This window comes from Bombyx mandarina, chromosome 16, assembly GCF_030267445.1.
Source record: "Bombyx mandarina strain Sakado chromosome 16, ASM3026744v2".
Lineage (NCBI taxonomy): Eukaryota > Metazoa > Arthropoda > Insecta > Lepidoptera > Bombycidae > Bombyx > Bombyx mandarina.
This window is the reverse complement of record NC_143222.1, coordinates 7,047,874-7,064,997: the sequence shown is the minus strand read 5'-3', so window position 1 is coordinate 7,064,997 and position 17,124 is coordinate 7,047,874. Positions and strand designations below refer to the sequence as shown.

General features: G+C 36.6%; 1 protein-coding gene across 4 annotated transcripts in view; it reads right to left on the bottom strand.

Moving 5' to 3' along the window:
* Nucleotides 1-17,124, bottom strand: part of LOC149501295 (uncharacterized) — a 335,239-nt gene that overhangs the window by 274,502 nt on the left and 43,613 nt on the right. For 3 of the 4 annotated variants that reach the window (XM_089734009.1, XM_089734007.1, XM_089734008.1), the window contains exon 2: nt 3,884-3,919. The exons of the other annotated variant lie outside the window; for it this stretch is intronic. The gene's annotated coding sequence lies outside the window, so the exon portion shown is untranslated. The remainder of the gene's footprint in view (nt 1-3,883; nt 3,920-17,124) is intronic. 4 annotated transcript variants of the gene reach the window in all.

Here is a 17,124-nt window from a genome sequence, read left to right as displayed (position 1 = left end):
TTGGCCTTTCGGCGTTTGATGTGACGTTTATTTTGAGCCATTTATTTTCTGTTTTCATTTTAGTTCTTTTATTTCTTTGATGTATGTAATATTATTGAGCACAATTATTATATTCTGTTCCAAATAAAACGGAAAAGTCAAGAAATTAAATTTTATTTACAAAAGCAGATAATAGTGGATCTAATATTCAAATGTCGATAAATAACATCTTTGTCGTCAGTGACGATGAAGCACTATTCATAACGACTGAATTCATTTATAATGGCTATAAAAACTCTAGATTCAATCGTAAACGTAGTTATAATTATGATTATTGTTCGATTGTGTAATTGTAGCACACAATACCTTTACCGGCGAATAACTAAGCGGCATCAACTATTTTACTGTCACTTCTGACGAGTATGAAGAATTGCCACTTACTTATAGGTACCCATAAAGCAATCGCGTATTCCGGGCCTTACCGGTACGATTGAGAATTCCACCACATCTCTGAAGATGGATGGCTACAATTACGATTTCATATCTATGGACTCTATGCTACTTAATTGAAAAAATACACAGGACGATGAGAAACAAATCTAAGCTTCTAAGCCCATTATTCAATAGAAATATTTGATATACCGTTGGTTTTTTGAGGGGAACTTTACTAATAAAACTGTAGTCAAATCTTAGTACTTTCGAAGATACAACGTATTCAGGTTGTCTCAGTCTATTTTCTGCAAGACCGGGCCAGCACTGGTGTGGGGCTGCGGAAGAATTTCGAGTCCTGCGGCCCCGCGCGCACGTGTGGGGAGACACCGGGGTGGTTTTAGCCGGTAAAAGTCCGGCACGCCCCTCCGCCTTTCCCCAGGCGGAGGTAGTCCATGAGGATTTCCCCCCGAAAAAAATAAATAAAAAATAAAGTCTATTTTCTGCAAGAACGATCGAAATGCATTTATTTAAGTTGTCCATTAACAACGCCAGAGTTAATGATGTTAACACCAAAATTCGGTGTCCAATGAATACCCGAGTCAAAGAGTATTAAATAAATTGCAATACATAAACACGAATATGAATTGTGGGTTAGGTCACTTTTGGGCTGACCGCCTCAATTATGTTTACACTATACAAATAGCTGAAGAAGATTTTTTTTTTCATGATATTTTTTCCAAATTTAAACATTAAATTAATCTTCTCCAAATTTTGAAACAACCAACAATTGCGTAATTTTGAAGATTTAACACGTTCGCTGCGGCAAGTAAAATCTTAAACCTTTGTCTGGTGCGGCGGCGGGCCAAATTGTGCCCCCAATGATTTTTCCGCCAGTGCGTGGTAGGTCTTTTTCGACACGTCAGCACAAGGTTAGATTAAATTGCTATAACTTTGCGAAAACATAATGTAGGTGAACAGTTTTGGACTGTTGGAAAAACCTTGAACCCAACTTCTTTAGATTTGATTCGCCCCGGATCTGCCGAACAGAAAATGAGAAATAAACCAGGGAAAGTGGCGGGTCGATATCGACCAGAACCGCACTAGAAAGTATTTTTAGTAGTGATGGGAAAGACAAAAATAAGGGGATATCGAAAATAAAACAGAATTAAAGTAAAGAAATAAAAATTGTTTATTTAATTATTTATTAATGGCTGTCTTTAAAACATTTCGCACAAAGATTTTGCTTGCACATTCTGCAGTATGTTTTAATTTTTTTTACTTTCCTTTTCACCTCGGAACTCTTCATGGTTTCCCGCAGTTTTTCATTTTCTTGAAGGAAAATATCTCCTGACTGCTGTCACTATCACTATCTGCACCGCAAATTAATTATTTTCCAAAATATTTATTTTTCTTTTGTTGCCTGACATCGTGCCTTTAATTTTAAGGAATAAAAAAAACGTGACGTACGTCAGTTCCGATAGCTTGCCCAACACTAACTGGCGAGGCGGGCGCTCTGTGCGGTATCGGGCCGCCAACAGCCTGTTGGGACGGCGGGCCACAATAGGCCTCCTCCCGCACCGAGTTGATATTTTTTACCGTCAGTGCGTGATAGGCCGATAAAGGCCTGCCGTGATGTTTTTATAGGGAACACCTATACTTTTGACCACAATCTCAAATATATATTTGTCTTTGTCGTACCTTTACAAACACCTGAGATAATCGTTCCGCACCAGCGAAAGGGACATAGTTTTCTTCGTCCGCACCAGGTGAAATTCCGCGGCAGGCTGATTTGGGCCTGTTCCGCAGTGAACGTGTTAAGCAAACATAGGGACAGACAGATATAGGGACAGAGAAAGCGACTTTGTTTTATACTATGTAGTGATCGGGATCCCTAGCCTTCAACAGCGTGACTGCTTCGCAGCTGTAATTCGTTCTTCTTACTTATCACCAAATTAAAATGAACCTAGCAACCGGAACTTACACCCTTGCAATAGGATAGAAGAAATAGGTTTTCACTTATATTATACAATTCAAGAAATGCTCCGCCGTTTTGCTTGCATTAAATTTATACTTCATTAAATTTATAATTTAGATATAATGAAACACGTTGCCTTTTCAGAGATGAGGAGCTTATGGTCTGGTCTATAAGCTACCGATTATTGTGCAGATTCGTTGATACTTAAAATCACTAATCATTTCGTCATCAAAGGCTTCGCGGTCTACTACCTACTCTAGTACCTACTACCGGATCGGAATAAAGACCGAATGAGAAAATCCGGAGTGAAACTTAGCGGGCTGACACTTTGACGTCTAACTAATTCTATGAGTATGGTTACCAGAGTTCCCATGCCTGGTCCGGATAGAGAGCTGCAGGCGTCTAATATTTGGGTTAGCGGATCGAGTGGATTTATAAGAACAGAATCACTAACCAGCGAATAAACTATCTTACTTATTATCGCAAATAAACCTTGCGTTGCCCGGATTATACCAATTGCAATGATAAAAATTATCGAGACTGTCTTTGTCCGAAAATTTATGTAATGTAAACATTTGTGCGCGATCGACTATCAAAAAACCAGACATTCACATAAACTTTGACATTTATGTAGTATCAGTATGACGAAAGTAAAAAAAATATAGACTTACAAACTAGATACTTTTCCATGTTTCGTTGTAATAAGAACGAAAAAAACTTTAATGTGAAAACACAAACTGAAAATACAACATGTGCTCAAACTAATGTATACTTTATTCCACTGAGTGAAAGCTGGCTTTAGGAAACTAGATACAATTTTCGACGGCCTTATGTGTGAAGTTAGGAAATTATGCAAAGACCCACTTTTCCCAGTAGCCACTCGAAGGCGGCCAAGTGGAAAATAATCAAATCCAATGTACTATATCTTTGTTGCGACATACCCTCTTTCTTTGTTGAATGGTGTTTTATGAAATTCGGAAAATCACGGTTATCATAATAAACACGTGTCGTTTAAAACTCAAAATTATGCCACAATAGCAAAACGATTTTAATCATGCAAATTCTGGTTAATGCATTAGGCCAAACTTATAAAACTATTGGATTGTTGTCGATTAAGACGTGCGCAAGTTTAGAAATTAAATGGTCGAATTGAAATTGATGAAAATAACAGATTAAAGATGGCATTATACAGAAAGACAGATAAAGGTCAACATGATAAAAGCGCCTTAAAAACTGATATAGTTGTACATGTGAAATCATCCGGCTAATAAAGTATTACTGTCGTCTCGATATATGAATCCAATTATTTTTATTTCTAGATACTATATAAAATTCACTTTCGAGAAATCGACTGACTCAGTTTCCCGTTAGGGCCTATTTTTTGTGTACATATAACAGCAGTTAGCTGTAATTAAAAAATATCGTTGTATATAATTTTCTTCAGCTGTTTGACAAAGAGCGAAATTCAAAAATATGACTCAAAATTTCTAAACTCACCTCTTGTAGATAGAAGTGCAACGCAGTGCTATGAACCTGAAAATAAATGACAGTATTACTCACAACTCATTTATTGACAGTGGTTCAAGAGCATCAACTTTGTACCGATTAGTCTTTTTAGATTTCTAGATCTACCTGCTATTATGTATACCATTTGAATGTCTTAACAATTTCAAATATTTTTTTTATTGCTTAGATGGTCGGACGAGCTCACAGCCCACCTGGTGTTAAGTGGTTACTGGAGCCCATAGACATTCACAACGTAAATGCGTCACCCACCACGAGACAAGTTCTAAGGTCTCAAGTATAGTTACAGCGGCTGCCCTGCCCTTCAAACCGAAACGCATTACTGCTTCACAGCAGAAATAGGCAGGGCGGTGGTACCTACCCGCGCAGACTCAGAAGAGGTCCTACCACCAGTAAGCCATACCACCATTATATGTTTACAGTAATCTAACATGAGACAAGAGATTTGTCTGAATTTTGTATCCTAATATCGACTTTTCAAACCAAAAGTTGTTAGTGCCTTGCGACAAATTGATTGGATATTGCTGTGTAGGCTCACAATAAGACCTATCGCAATTAATGTAAAAATATCGCAATATATCCCACATCCAACCTTCAATAAACAAGAAAGAAATAAAATACTTTTTTTTTTTCAGAAGCACGTAAATATTTCGCGCTCATCAACCTGTTATCACATTTCGATATGCGTGGCAGTATATTTTCAGAGCTTCCAACAAGACCTTTTGGATAATAACGACGGTAAACATAAAAAGCGCAAAACATTTTTCCGCCATTCAAAAGCTAGGTTGACCTAGCTGTGCCCCATACAAATAGAAGATAAGAGGTAGGGTGCCCAAACTTTACATAAGAATAAAAATGAAGATTAAAAACCCGGTATTCGTAAGTTCATTTCAAGTGTTTTCAGTACTTACACTAAACATTAAGAGCATTTTTACTGTAATTATCAAATTTAAAGGTTGCTATTGCGAAACGTGTCGATAATCATCGAAAGGTGTTTTATCAATACTTTCTGAAAACTTGCCTAGAAGTAGAAAGTAATTTATTGATTCTTAAAACAGAGAGAGCTAATAAATAAAACACAAATTTAAATCTTTCCAATCATACCTTTCTAATCACCTTTGTTTTTATAAAGAAACAAGATATTGTAATGTTTGTTCTCACACGTTTCCGAATCAGAAAAACCATTTAAAAGCAACAAAAGAAACAGATCCATAAATCCCCAAATATCATGTACACCGCTCGACAGGATAGGAACAGTCTATTCATGTAGTTGACAATAAGAAGGCATCCGTTGAGACGACGTGACGGCACTGCGTAAAAACGTCACCTATTTCATATCAAGACGTGTGTTTCGAATCTTTGTGCACATTTCTTGCGGAATACAAGGAGAATTTCTCTTTTCGTCTTCGCCGTAACCTTGTCTCGGTGTTAGTGTGCAATGATGTTCGCTGTTTGAATCAAGGTAGTTTGTAAGAGTATGTGTATTTAAGAGTAGGTGATGTTTGTTGAAATGCTTTTTTATTGCTTAGACGCAACTCGTCTGAGCTCACGGCCAACATCGTGTTATCGACCTTGGGACTTGAGTTCTAAATCTCAGTTTTACAGTCACCCCCTTTTCCTCCTGTGAAGTATCCGCGCCCAGGGGGCACGCGGGGTATTTCCTGGGTAATTCTTGCCGCGAAGCGGTAATGCGTCTCGATTTAAAAAGAGGACTGTTGCACTATAAAAACTGAGACTTAATACTCATGTCTCGAGATGGGTGACGGTATTTACGTCGTTGATGTAAATGAGCACCGATAACCACTTAACATCAGGTAGGCCGATAACTCGTCCAACTATCTAAACAATAAAAAAACAATTAACACATGACTGCTTTGCAGAACGTACAATTACAAGAGGCCCTACCAACAATATTTTTTAATGCCGGTTGGTAATCACAGTACGTTTTTTTTATTTATTGCTTAGATGGGTGGACGAGCTCACAGCCCACCTGGTGTTAAGTGTTTACTGGAGCCCATAGACATCCACAACGTAAATGCGCCACCCACCTTGAGATACAAGTTCTAAGGTCTCAAGTATAGTTACGTTGCTCCGTATTCTTCTGTGAATACCTAAATAGTCCTTTACAACATCAATGGAAAGAGATGGGTCTGTAATATTCTAAATTACCATACTTTCAATTTTTTTATCGACTATGAATATACTAATAGTCTCGTACAGTATTATAGACTAGACAGACCACGTGGTTTCACTCGCGATATAATTTACATTTTTGAAATAATTAAACATAATTGAGTCGTCTATTATCAAAGGCGGCAATCTGTACATTTGGACAAAATTTTTTTATTGATATGTCAATACAGATTTATTTGAATATAATCGTCTCCTTCAAAGAATACGGTTCAAAACCTGCATTAAATAAAGGTTAATAGTTAAGCTGTTATTTATCTAAGATGTCGTTCCGAAGAGTTTTGTGACTGCCAATGGAATACAAAGTCAATAATTCGTTTTTCTGATTTACCAATCATTGTCTAAAAGTCAGATTGCCGCCTTTGATAATAGACGACTCAATTATGGTATTTTATGAGCAAAAAGCGAAGTTGCTGCGTAAAAAGACAATCAAACGGCCATAAGTACAACGATAATGTTATGCAACCATGATTAATGGATCTAAAAATTACTTTATCGTTAATGAAATCAATATACCGCAGCCTAAGCTAGTTTCAGAATCATTAACAAAATCGTCACTAAAGGCGTTTTCTAGAACAGCCGACTAACCACCACACCGGATATCCGGAATGGTCAACCTTTTGTTAAGCAAGAGGTCACGAAGGTTTTCGCTCGGATAAAAATTTATATTTACCTCATTTTCAGACTTCGTGCTTGTAGAAGAAAAGATGCATTTAGGATATTTTATATTTTTAAACAAGAACTCAATGGTTCTGAAAGCATATTATGTAGCTAGAGAGATTTGTCTTATCTTGATCTGTAAAGGTGTATTTTTATGGCATGGATGTGTTATAGCCAATCTACCTGGTGTTATCTATACTAATATATAAATCTACAGTGGTTTTTACGGATGTTCCGTTATAACTACTGAACCATGCATCCGATTGACTTGAAACTTGGTATCCATGTAGAAAATACATATACTTAATGGATAGGCTAATATTTATATGAGTGTTGGACTCCCTACACCAGTTGCGTGGGCGTTAATGATGAGAATCTTTGTGGGGATGAGAAATAATAATATTAATTTTAAATACCCAACGAAGCGGACGGGTACAGCTAGTCTGATTATAAGAAGAATGGACGGAGGGAAATAGTAGGTACGATCCTCGCCCGAGATAGAATCTATACTAATATTATAAAGAGGAAAGATTTGTTTGTTTGTTTGTTTCGAATAGGCTCCGAAACTACTGGACCGATTTGAAAAATTATTTTTCCATTAGAAGCCGACATTGTCCCTGATGAACATAGGCTACTTTTTTATTTTTTTTTATTTTTTTTTTGGTTTCATGTGTGTTTTAATGTTTCCGAAGCGAAGCGAGGGCGGGTCGCTAGTCCGGGATAAGCTGATTGACTGCGCTCAACACCGACCAGACCAACTGATTGTAAGCAGCCTGTGCCCAAAACATTGGTTTCGTTCGTATATTTATTAAGTCGTCTTTCCTTGTTAACCTAATACCCACTGAACTAACAATACATTGGCATCTATCTATATATATTGGCATCTATCTATATATATTAATACGTGAAGCAAAAACTTTGTATCCCTTTTTACGAAAATTGCGCGGACGGAGGAGTATGAAATTTTCCACACTTGTAGAGAATATAGAGAAGAAGTGCACAATGCTAATATTTTTTTTAAATAATGCATAAAAGATACATTAAATCAATAAAGAAAACATTACACACACTACATATCATGTATTTGACGCACACACGCATGCATACTATTTATTGTCAAACTTCTGTTCTTGACGTTTGTTGTCAAATTGAGAATAGATTAAATATTGTTTGTCTTTGTTAATATTTTTTATAGTGTAGTCTTGGCGAAATTTGTGATTATAGTGTGAGTATAAAATACAATCATAATAGTGTACAAACTTACAATTTCAATTAATTATAGTCAAATTTCGACTACTGCGGGACCTCTAGTTTATATTAAATGGCATATAACGAGGTAGGCAATCGCCAGCAATAGATTCAATCAACGTGCTGCTATCAACTGCTAAAATAAGCCAATATCGAAAACAACGAATCTCACGATAGACTGCACTTTATCTGGCGTTTTCCGGCTAACCTATTTCAGTGCATATTATCAAACAAGCTCATTTTCCGCATCAATACACCTGCAGCGATACTATGAGTCTGGTCCCGGGTGTTCTGTTTTTAATTTGATGACATTTTAGAAAATGCTTGCATTTATGTCCTAAATAGTTTGCTCACTGTGAATTGATTTGATTTAAACCACTCTAGTACGACAATTTAATGAGTATTAATTTGAATATTTACTGCTTCCAAAAAAGCGTTGTATTTTTCTTGAAGTTTTTTTTTTATTGCATTTATGTGTGGACGAGCTCACAGCCCACCTGGTGTTAAGTGGTTACTGGAACCCATAGACATCTACAACATAAATGCGCCACACACCTTGAGATATACGTTCTAAGGTCTTAGTATAGTTACAACGGCTGCCCCACCCTTCAAACCGAAACGCACGCGCTCTGCTTCACGGCAGAAATAGGCGGGGCGGTGGTACCTACCCGTGCGGACTCACAAGAGGTCCTACCACCAGTAAAATAATGGATTAACGTAAAGCAATATCACATATCACCTGAACGTGTATTGTATTCAACTGTCACAACCCAACTACATAGTTTAGAAAAACGTATATATTTTATTTCATAGTGAGTTGTTAATATTGAACTATCCTATACTAAATATTGAACTATCCTAATTTTAATTGAACACGCCAAGCAAATTTTGTTCGCGTCATGATGATACACCTATGCTACGATGCTATGCTGATAAATTCAAAATTAAATTGTTTTTCGTAAAACAGCTATTCTAACAAATAACTACGGCTTCACTGGCGATGATGTAAAAAAAACTATGTACCTCTAGGTAATTATTCTTCTTCTTTTTCAGATTAAAGTGCTTTTCTCGATGTGTCTCAATGTTTATGAAGTCGTCGTGGCCTAAAGGATAAGACGTATCCTTTAGGCCACGACGACTTCATGCATTCGTATCGTATAGCGATGCACCGATGTTCGAATCCCGCAGGCGGGTACCATTTTTCTAATGAAATACGTACTTAACAAATGTTCACGATTGACTTCCACGGTGAAGGAATAACATCGTGTAATAAAAATCAAACCCGCAAAATTATAATTTGCGTCATTACTGGTGGTAGGACCTCTTGTGAGTCGTCCGGACGGGTAGTTACCACCACCCTGCCTATTTCTGCCGTGAAGCAGTAATGCGTTTCGGTTTGAAGGGCGGGGCAGCCGTCATAACTGTGAGCTCGTCCACACATCTGAGCAATAAAAAAAAATAAAAAAAAATGTGTTTTTCTGTATCCTCGAAAATATATATGCACAGAATTGATAGCTTAAGTAGTTTACAAGTGGAAACCTAAGAAAATTTAACAAGCTCAATTTGGCATTTACAATATTATGGTAACTATTTATAATATACTGGTAGACCAGAAATTAGGTCACTTATCAAACCAGCTGTCGTAACTGTTTTTCATACTAAAATATTTTTAATCATTATGTCCTTATTCTTAAAACGATGTATTTTTAATTAACCAACATTATTATGATTATAGACAAAAAACAACAATGAATACAACGCCTTGATACTGATTTAATATTTTTTTTTTTTTTCGGTTATGTCAATCTTTCTTCAGGAAGAGATATTGTCTCCTCTACTTTTAATAGCACATACCATCCTTTTGTTCATGGATTGTATACATTTTTTAATGGTAGATCGGGGTATGATTTTTCATGTTTAAACCTTTGCTGCCTTTGGGGATTTATATATTTTTAAGCCACGTTCTTTAAATAATCTATTCTTTCTTCTAGTCTTCTTATTGTCCTATCATACACATGTATTACCTATATATATGTACTTAGCATGATCTTTAGATTTTATTGTATCTTGTAATCAATGTAAATCTCGAATCAATGTAAATAAAACTGAATAAATGTACAAACATACTATCAATTTTCATAGGTGCATTTACCGCCTTTTTCGTATGGAATAATATATGAATTAACAATCACACACCGAGAATAAAAGTCTGTCGCCCGTCAGAGCTGACATACACAATTTTTATTCATTTGTTCACTGGTCAAATTACTCCACTTTAAAATAATAATTTGTAGGAATCCATTTGGATAATTACTGGTAGGTTGTGTTTTTTTGTTAAATATTTTTGGCGTAGTCAGTTGTCAGTATTCTGCGAAGCGCTGCTCTTGCTAGGGCCAGTGTTAGCAACGCCTCCTGGTTTGAGCCCCGAGAGCTCACCTATACGTTAGGGTTACGTTGACATAGCCTCTCAATGCTATTAGATAAGTAGGAAAAAAAACTGTTAATCTTCACCGTGAAACAATCATGCATTACTGGTTTGAATACTAGGACATACGGTAATACAACGCGTCCGTAATACAATGAGACTTTCTCGAAATTTTAAGTATAAACATACAGCTTAAATAATACCTAACTGCGTAATAAGTTTGACTAGAGGTCCCGCAGTAGTCGAAATTCGACTATAATTAATTGGAATTGTAAGTTTGTACACTATTATGATTGTATTTTATACTTCTATAATCACAGGTTTCGCCAAGACAACACTATAAAAAATATTAACAAAGACAAACAATATTTAATCTATTCTCAATTTGACAACAGACGTCGAGAACAAAAGTTTGACAATAAATAGTATGCATGCGTGTGTGCGTCAAATACATGGTATATAGTGTGTGTAATGTTTTCTTTATTGATTTAATGCATTATTTTATGCATTATTTTATAAAAATATTAGCATTCTGCACTTCTTCTCTATATTCTCTATAAGTGTGGAAAATTTCATACTCCTCCGTCCGCGTAATTTTTTTAAAAAGGGATACAAAGTTTTTGCTTCACGTATTAATATATAGATACCAGGTGGATCATGATTTTCAACTTCTAACTAGTACCGAACTAACTAGTACGTGATTATCCGCAGCGAGTTGTCTTGTGTGACTTATAAATTCATGCTACAAAATATTCAATTGAAGAACTCATAATAATAACTCATATAACTCACTTTACTTTTTGCTTTACTGACCTACAGTAAAGCAAAAAGTAAAGTTCTGCTTTTCAAGGGTAAGTCAGGTGCACCTGTTCCAGTTTGTGTTCCTTCAATTAAATTATATGATGAGGAACTGCAGAGAGTGACCAGTTTTAAGTACCTGGGCCACATTGTAACGGATGATTTGTCCGATGACGCAGATTTGGAGCGGGAGCGCAGGGCATTGGCGGTCCGAGGAAACATGGTTGCCCGTAGATTCGCTCGGTGCTCCTCCCCAGTAAAAATTTCTTTGTTTAAGGCATTTTGCCAATCGTTTTACGCGAGCAGTCTATGGGTGAATCATACTCAGCGGGCTGCCAGGGTCCTGCGCGTTCAGTATAACAACATCTTCAGGGTGCTATTGCGGCTGCCTCCCTACTGCAGTGCGTCGCAAATGTTTGCTGATGCCCGGACGGATGGCTATCAAACTATAATCCGAAAAAAGGTTGCCTCTTTTTTAAGACGAGTGAGAGACAGTAGTAATGGCATCCTCGGGATGATTGCTTCTCGCGCTGATTGTCCGATCCAACATAAATGGATGTGTATAATTACCGGACAAGACTGACATATCCTTATTATTATTTTACTCTTCATTATGAAATGTGTATGATTTTCTTTTTTATTTTATTTTTTCTCCAAATTAATTGACTAATTGACATAATGATAGCTAATATTGACATAGAGTGGTTACTACTGTATTGATATAATTATGTGTTTCTAATTCATTTCCTTTGTATATTTAATTAATTGAATTAGTATATTGTTCATTTTCTATTTGTATTGTTGAACTGTTTGTGTGCTGACTATTGTATTATTATTATTTTATGGATTTTTTCTGAAATAAATGTTTTATTATTATTATTATTATAAACTGCCACGACGGTATTCACGAAAAATGAACAATTCATCTTAACATTCACTAAACATAATTGTTTATTCATTTTATTGCTTATATGGTTAGACGAGCTCACAGTCCACCTGGTGTTAAGTGGTTACTGAAGCCCATAAACATCTACAACGTAAATGCCGCCACCTATCTTGAGATATAAGTTCTAAAGTCTCAGTATAGTTACAATAGCTGCCCCACCCTTCAAATCGAAACGTATTACTGCTTCACGGCAGAAATAGGCGGGGTGATAGTACCTTCCCGTGCGGACTCACAAGAGGTCCTACCACCAGTAATTACACAAATTATAATTTTGCGGATTTGATTTTTATTACACGATGATATCTGTTCCTTCACCGTGGAAGTCAATCGTGAACATTTGTTAAGTACGTATTTCATTAGAAAAATTAGTACCCGCTTGCGGGATTTGAACACCGGTACATCGCTATATACGAATGCACCGGACGGACGTCTTATCCTTTAGGCCACGACGACTTCTTAACGTACGACGTAACCGCGACGTAACCTTAACTTCTGTGAAAGCTGTATCATAAATCCTTCAAACAGCTTAAAACATTTCACAGCTGTCGGCTTAGCACATTCATCTGGCAGCGACTATAGCGACTACATTAAATAATAAATAAATAAATATTTACTATCAATCACGCCACGTTGACTAGTCCCGTTATAAGTTCGTAAAGAACTTGTGTTACAGGTACCAGATAACGGAAATAAATGTAAGATTTTTATTATACACATACATATATTTAATATACATCCTTAACCCTGGAAAAGACATTTATATTTATCATACAAATATCTTCCCTTGGCGGGATTCGAACCCACGACCCCCTTGTGTAGTGACCATGTCACTTACCACTACACCAGACGGCCGTTACATTTTATACAAATTAGCGAAGTTTAATTAACAAATAATCGCTCCGCGGTTACGACAGTCGGACTACGGTCATTAGAATAAGACAAGATATACTAGTTCATTGCTGTCGAATTTAATTAAGTATACGGCTAATCGGTTAAGTATCCTAAGCACGTTTTAATGGTAGGCAGCGGCTTGACTCTGCCCTTTGTATTGCTGACGTCCATGACCGACGGTGACCACTTACCAGCAGGTGGGCCGTATGCTCGTCAGCCTACAAAGGCAATAAAAAAAACGTGTTTACTGTATCAAACTATTTACTTAAATATCCCTTTAAAAAGAATATGTGAAAACATTTATGATTTTGATTATATAGATCTACATAGAAGGATTAATCGAAGTCCTAAGTGTTATTTAAAGGGCTTATTGGAGATTTAGGGTTAATAGCTGAAGCTGGGTGGCGAATCTGGACCTCGTTCCATTATCTGTAGAATAAAAAAATAAAACAAAACGTTTTCCCCGAAAGGGCCACCGGATTCAGTAATGCATCATTGAATTTAACATACCCATATTCCCGTTTACGATTCAAAAACGCCTACGCGTATAAATACGAAAGCAATGAAAAAGCCAAAACAAAAATATACGATCTGATACTTTTCATACACAAAGAACGGCGCTCGCAATTCTGCAGAGTAATAAAGTATTTTTTATTACTAACACGGACTTCGTAAAAAACCTTTCAGTGACAGTGGTTTACCGATGTTTATCGTTTTAAATCCGATCACGTTTTTTTTTTTTCTACGTACCATTGTTTGACATAGACAGGATTTTGTTGAATGTCTACGAGAAAGTCAGATTATATAGCTCAGTCACAAATATGCATTATAGACGAAGCCCACGCTGATATTAATTATATTAATACGTGAAGCAATATCTTTGTACCCCTTTTAACGAAAATTGCGCGGACGAAGAAGTATGAAATTTCCCACACTTATAGAGAATAGTGATAAGTAGTGCAGTCTGCTAATTTTAATTATGCATAAAAAATACATTAAATCATTAAAAAAACATTACACACACCACCAGGTTTTTGACATAGACACACGCATTTATACTCTTTTGTTTATTGTTTATCAATCTGTGGTCAAATTGAGAATAGATTATTACATATTGTTTGTCTTTAATATTATTTATTTATAGTGTAACTTTGGCGACATCTGTGATTATAGCTTAATGATTATTATAGAAATGTGACAATAGAACTATAATAATGTTCAAACTTGAATTAATTATGGTCGAATTTCGATCACTGGACGACCACTAGTAGTTAAAATAACGATTACTCTTTACTTGTTTGCAGAATTTTGCAGAAATAATTACACAGGTAATTACTGTAAGCCTCGAAGAACTATTTTTAGCAGTGAAAACAATGAACGTCTTTCATCTCATTAAGATTTCAAAATCATAATGAACGTCTTTTCTTTGTGGTCTACGTCTTATTTTATTCCAAAATACTTAATTCTCTCTATTATTTTCCATTAACTTTATTACATTAAAATGATCAGATGAAATCACCAAAGCGACCAAACACACAGCAACAATAACAGACAATACTATCATCACTGGTGGTAGATGTCTATGGGCTCCAGTAACCACTTAACATCAGGTGGGCTGTGAGCTAGTCCATCCATCTAAGCAATAAAAAAAAAATAAAAAAAAAAAATACTACTTCATTTCAGCTGCGAAATCAACGTTATCTTTTTTCTACACAATCTCATACATAGAATTGTAAGATACAGCTTCTTTATTAGTTTATGGTATCTAATCATATCTATTTGAGTCTAATATCTTAATTACAAGTTTTCTCGTTTTAGACCTGCTTGTGGCAAGCCCATCATCCTACTCGTCTCTGCCGCGAAGTATTCAGGCGATCCAGTTTTAAGGTCCTTAAATGTAAGACTCAGATCTCATATCTTCAGTTAGATGGCCGTATTCACATTACAATGCCTACAGACTTTAGCAATCACTGGTCATAAGCCAGGTGGACGTGCTCGTTGAGGTATCAAAGTAATAAAAAAAATACTTCATTTAAAATTAGCATTTAGAATAAATAGTTTTATTCAAATTGAAAATAGTTTTATTCAAATTTTCGAAACAAAGTAAATTATGTAACACATCACACACAATTGTTATTCAAATTGTTGCCAATTAATTTACAATATGTTCAACACGGAACACAACGTAATTAGGGTTGCCGCACATTTTCGCCTAAGTCCATTAACATCATCATCCAAATCCATAACATTTAATTTCAAACAAACAATTGACAAAGTGAAAATATACAGTTTGTCATCATCATCATCCACTGCTGGACATAGGCCTCTCCCAGTCCACACCACTGAACCCGGTCTTCGGCTCTCCTCATCCACTTTTTGCTGGCCACCGTTCGGAGGTCATCGCACCACCTAGCCAGGGAGCGTACCACGTTACGTCTTTTGCTGCGCGATCTCCACTCGAGAACCCGTCTGCTCCAGCGACCGACAGTTCTAAGGCATATATGGCCAGCCCACTGCCACTTCAGCTTGCTGAGTCTTTGAGCTATGTCGATGACTTTTGTTCTCTGTCGAATAACCTCATTCCGAATTTTATCCTTCAGAGAAACTCCGAGCATGGCTCTTTGCATGGCTCGCTGAGCGACCTTGAGTTGACGGACCAACCGTTCTGTGAGTGTCCACGTCTCGGCTCCGTAAGTCATTACCGACATTGTTTTCAGGCACTGTGGGATGTGTGATGAAAAGACTCCACGCAGTTTGCCAAACGCCGCCCAGCCCAGTGGGTCCTTCTCTTAGCTTCCCTCTCCAAGTTGTGTTTAGCTATCTAGAGCGTATGCCCGAGGCACAAGTATTCATCAACAGCTTCAAGCGGCCAGTCCATCACGACGATCTAATGTAATCCGGTACGGTACGGTACGGTACGGTAACCCGGACTAATGTAATCATTGAACATAACTTTAGTTTTATCCGTGTTCATCCGAAATCCAATTCGTCGTCAAAGAATCTGCTAAGCGGTTCAGCATCTGCTGCAGATCTTGCAACGATTCCGCCATGAGAACTATGTCATCTGCAAACCGCAAGAGCATCGCAGTCGCAGCAGAGAGTCCGGCACAGCCCAGGTCTCGATAGAGTCGAAAGTCTTCTCTTAGTCCATGAATGCTAAACACAGGGGCCGATTATACTCTGTGGTCTTTTGTATAATCTGCCGCACTGGGAATATGTGGTCTATGGTTCCATAGCCTCTCCGAAACCCGGCCTGCTCTGGGGGCTGAAATTTGTCGAACCTTCTTGCTAGACCATTTGTGATGACTCAGTCTGTAACCAGTTTGTACAGTTTCTAACCAAGCGATAAAAAATTTGACGTAGCTTAATGCCTTAATAAAATACAAAATTTGCTTAAACTAAATTTGTTGTTTGAGAGAATTCGCGTGGCAACCTTAAATCCGATCGAAAAGTGAAAATAATTATTCAAGTTTTCCAGTTCATAAAATATTTTTCGAAGGCGCAAATAAAGCTGTACAATGTAGCACTTAAAACAAACCGAATAATAAATTTCGTTTATATAATAAAAGTTACCTGAAATTGTAAAATCTGATGGCGGTCTGATCGATAACTATTCATTCATTAATTATTTGAAACAATCGTTCATTCTCGTTTTCGCATTCAGAAATATTCGTTCAGGAAAACAAATTACATTTCTCTCGGGAAATTGCGTCAGTTTTTCAATTAGTCTGGAATTACAAAAACGCTTGACATTTTAAATAATCATTGTTTTCTTCGTTTAGATTATTGTGATGTGATTCTGGACAATTCTAGACAAAACAAAATTCTGACAAATGTGATTTAGGATTTTATTTTTATCCGTTTTATTTCGTTTTCAGATCTTCATAAACAATTTCTGTTTCACCATGAATATTTGTGTTTCAGATCAAATCGATAAATAAACTAGAACAGGATTAGCCGTGATCACTATTACGTGTGCAACTCAGCTCCAGAGTTTCCAAGCCGGATCTTTAAAATGCGACACGAGTTAAAAAATCACAGTGTGCGAGCATAATG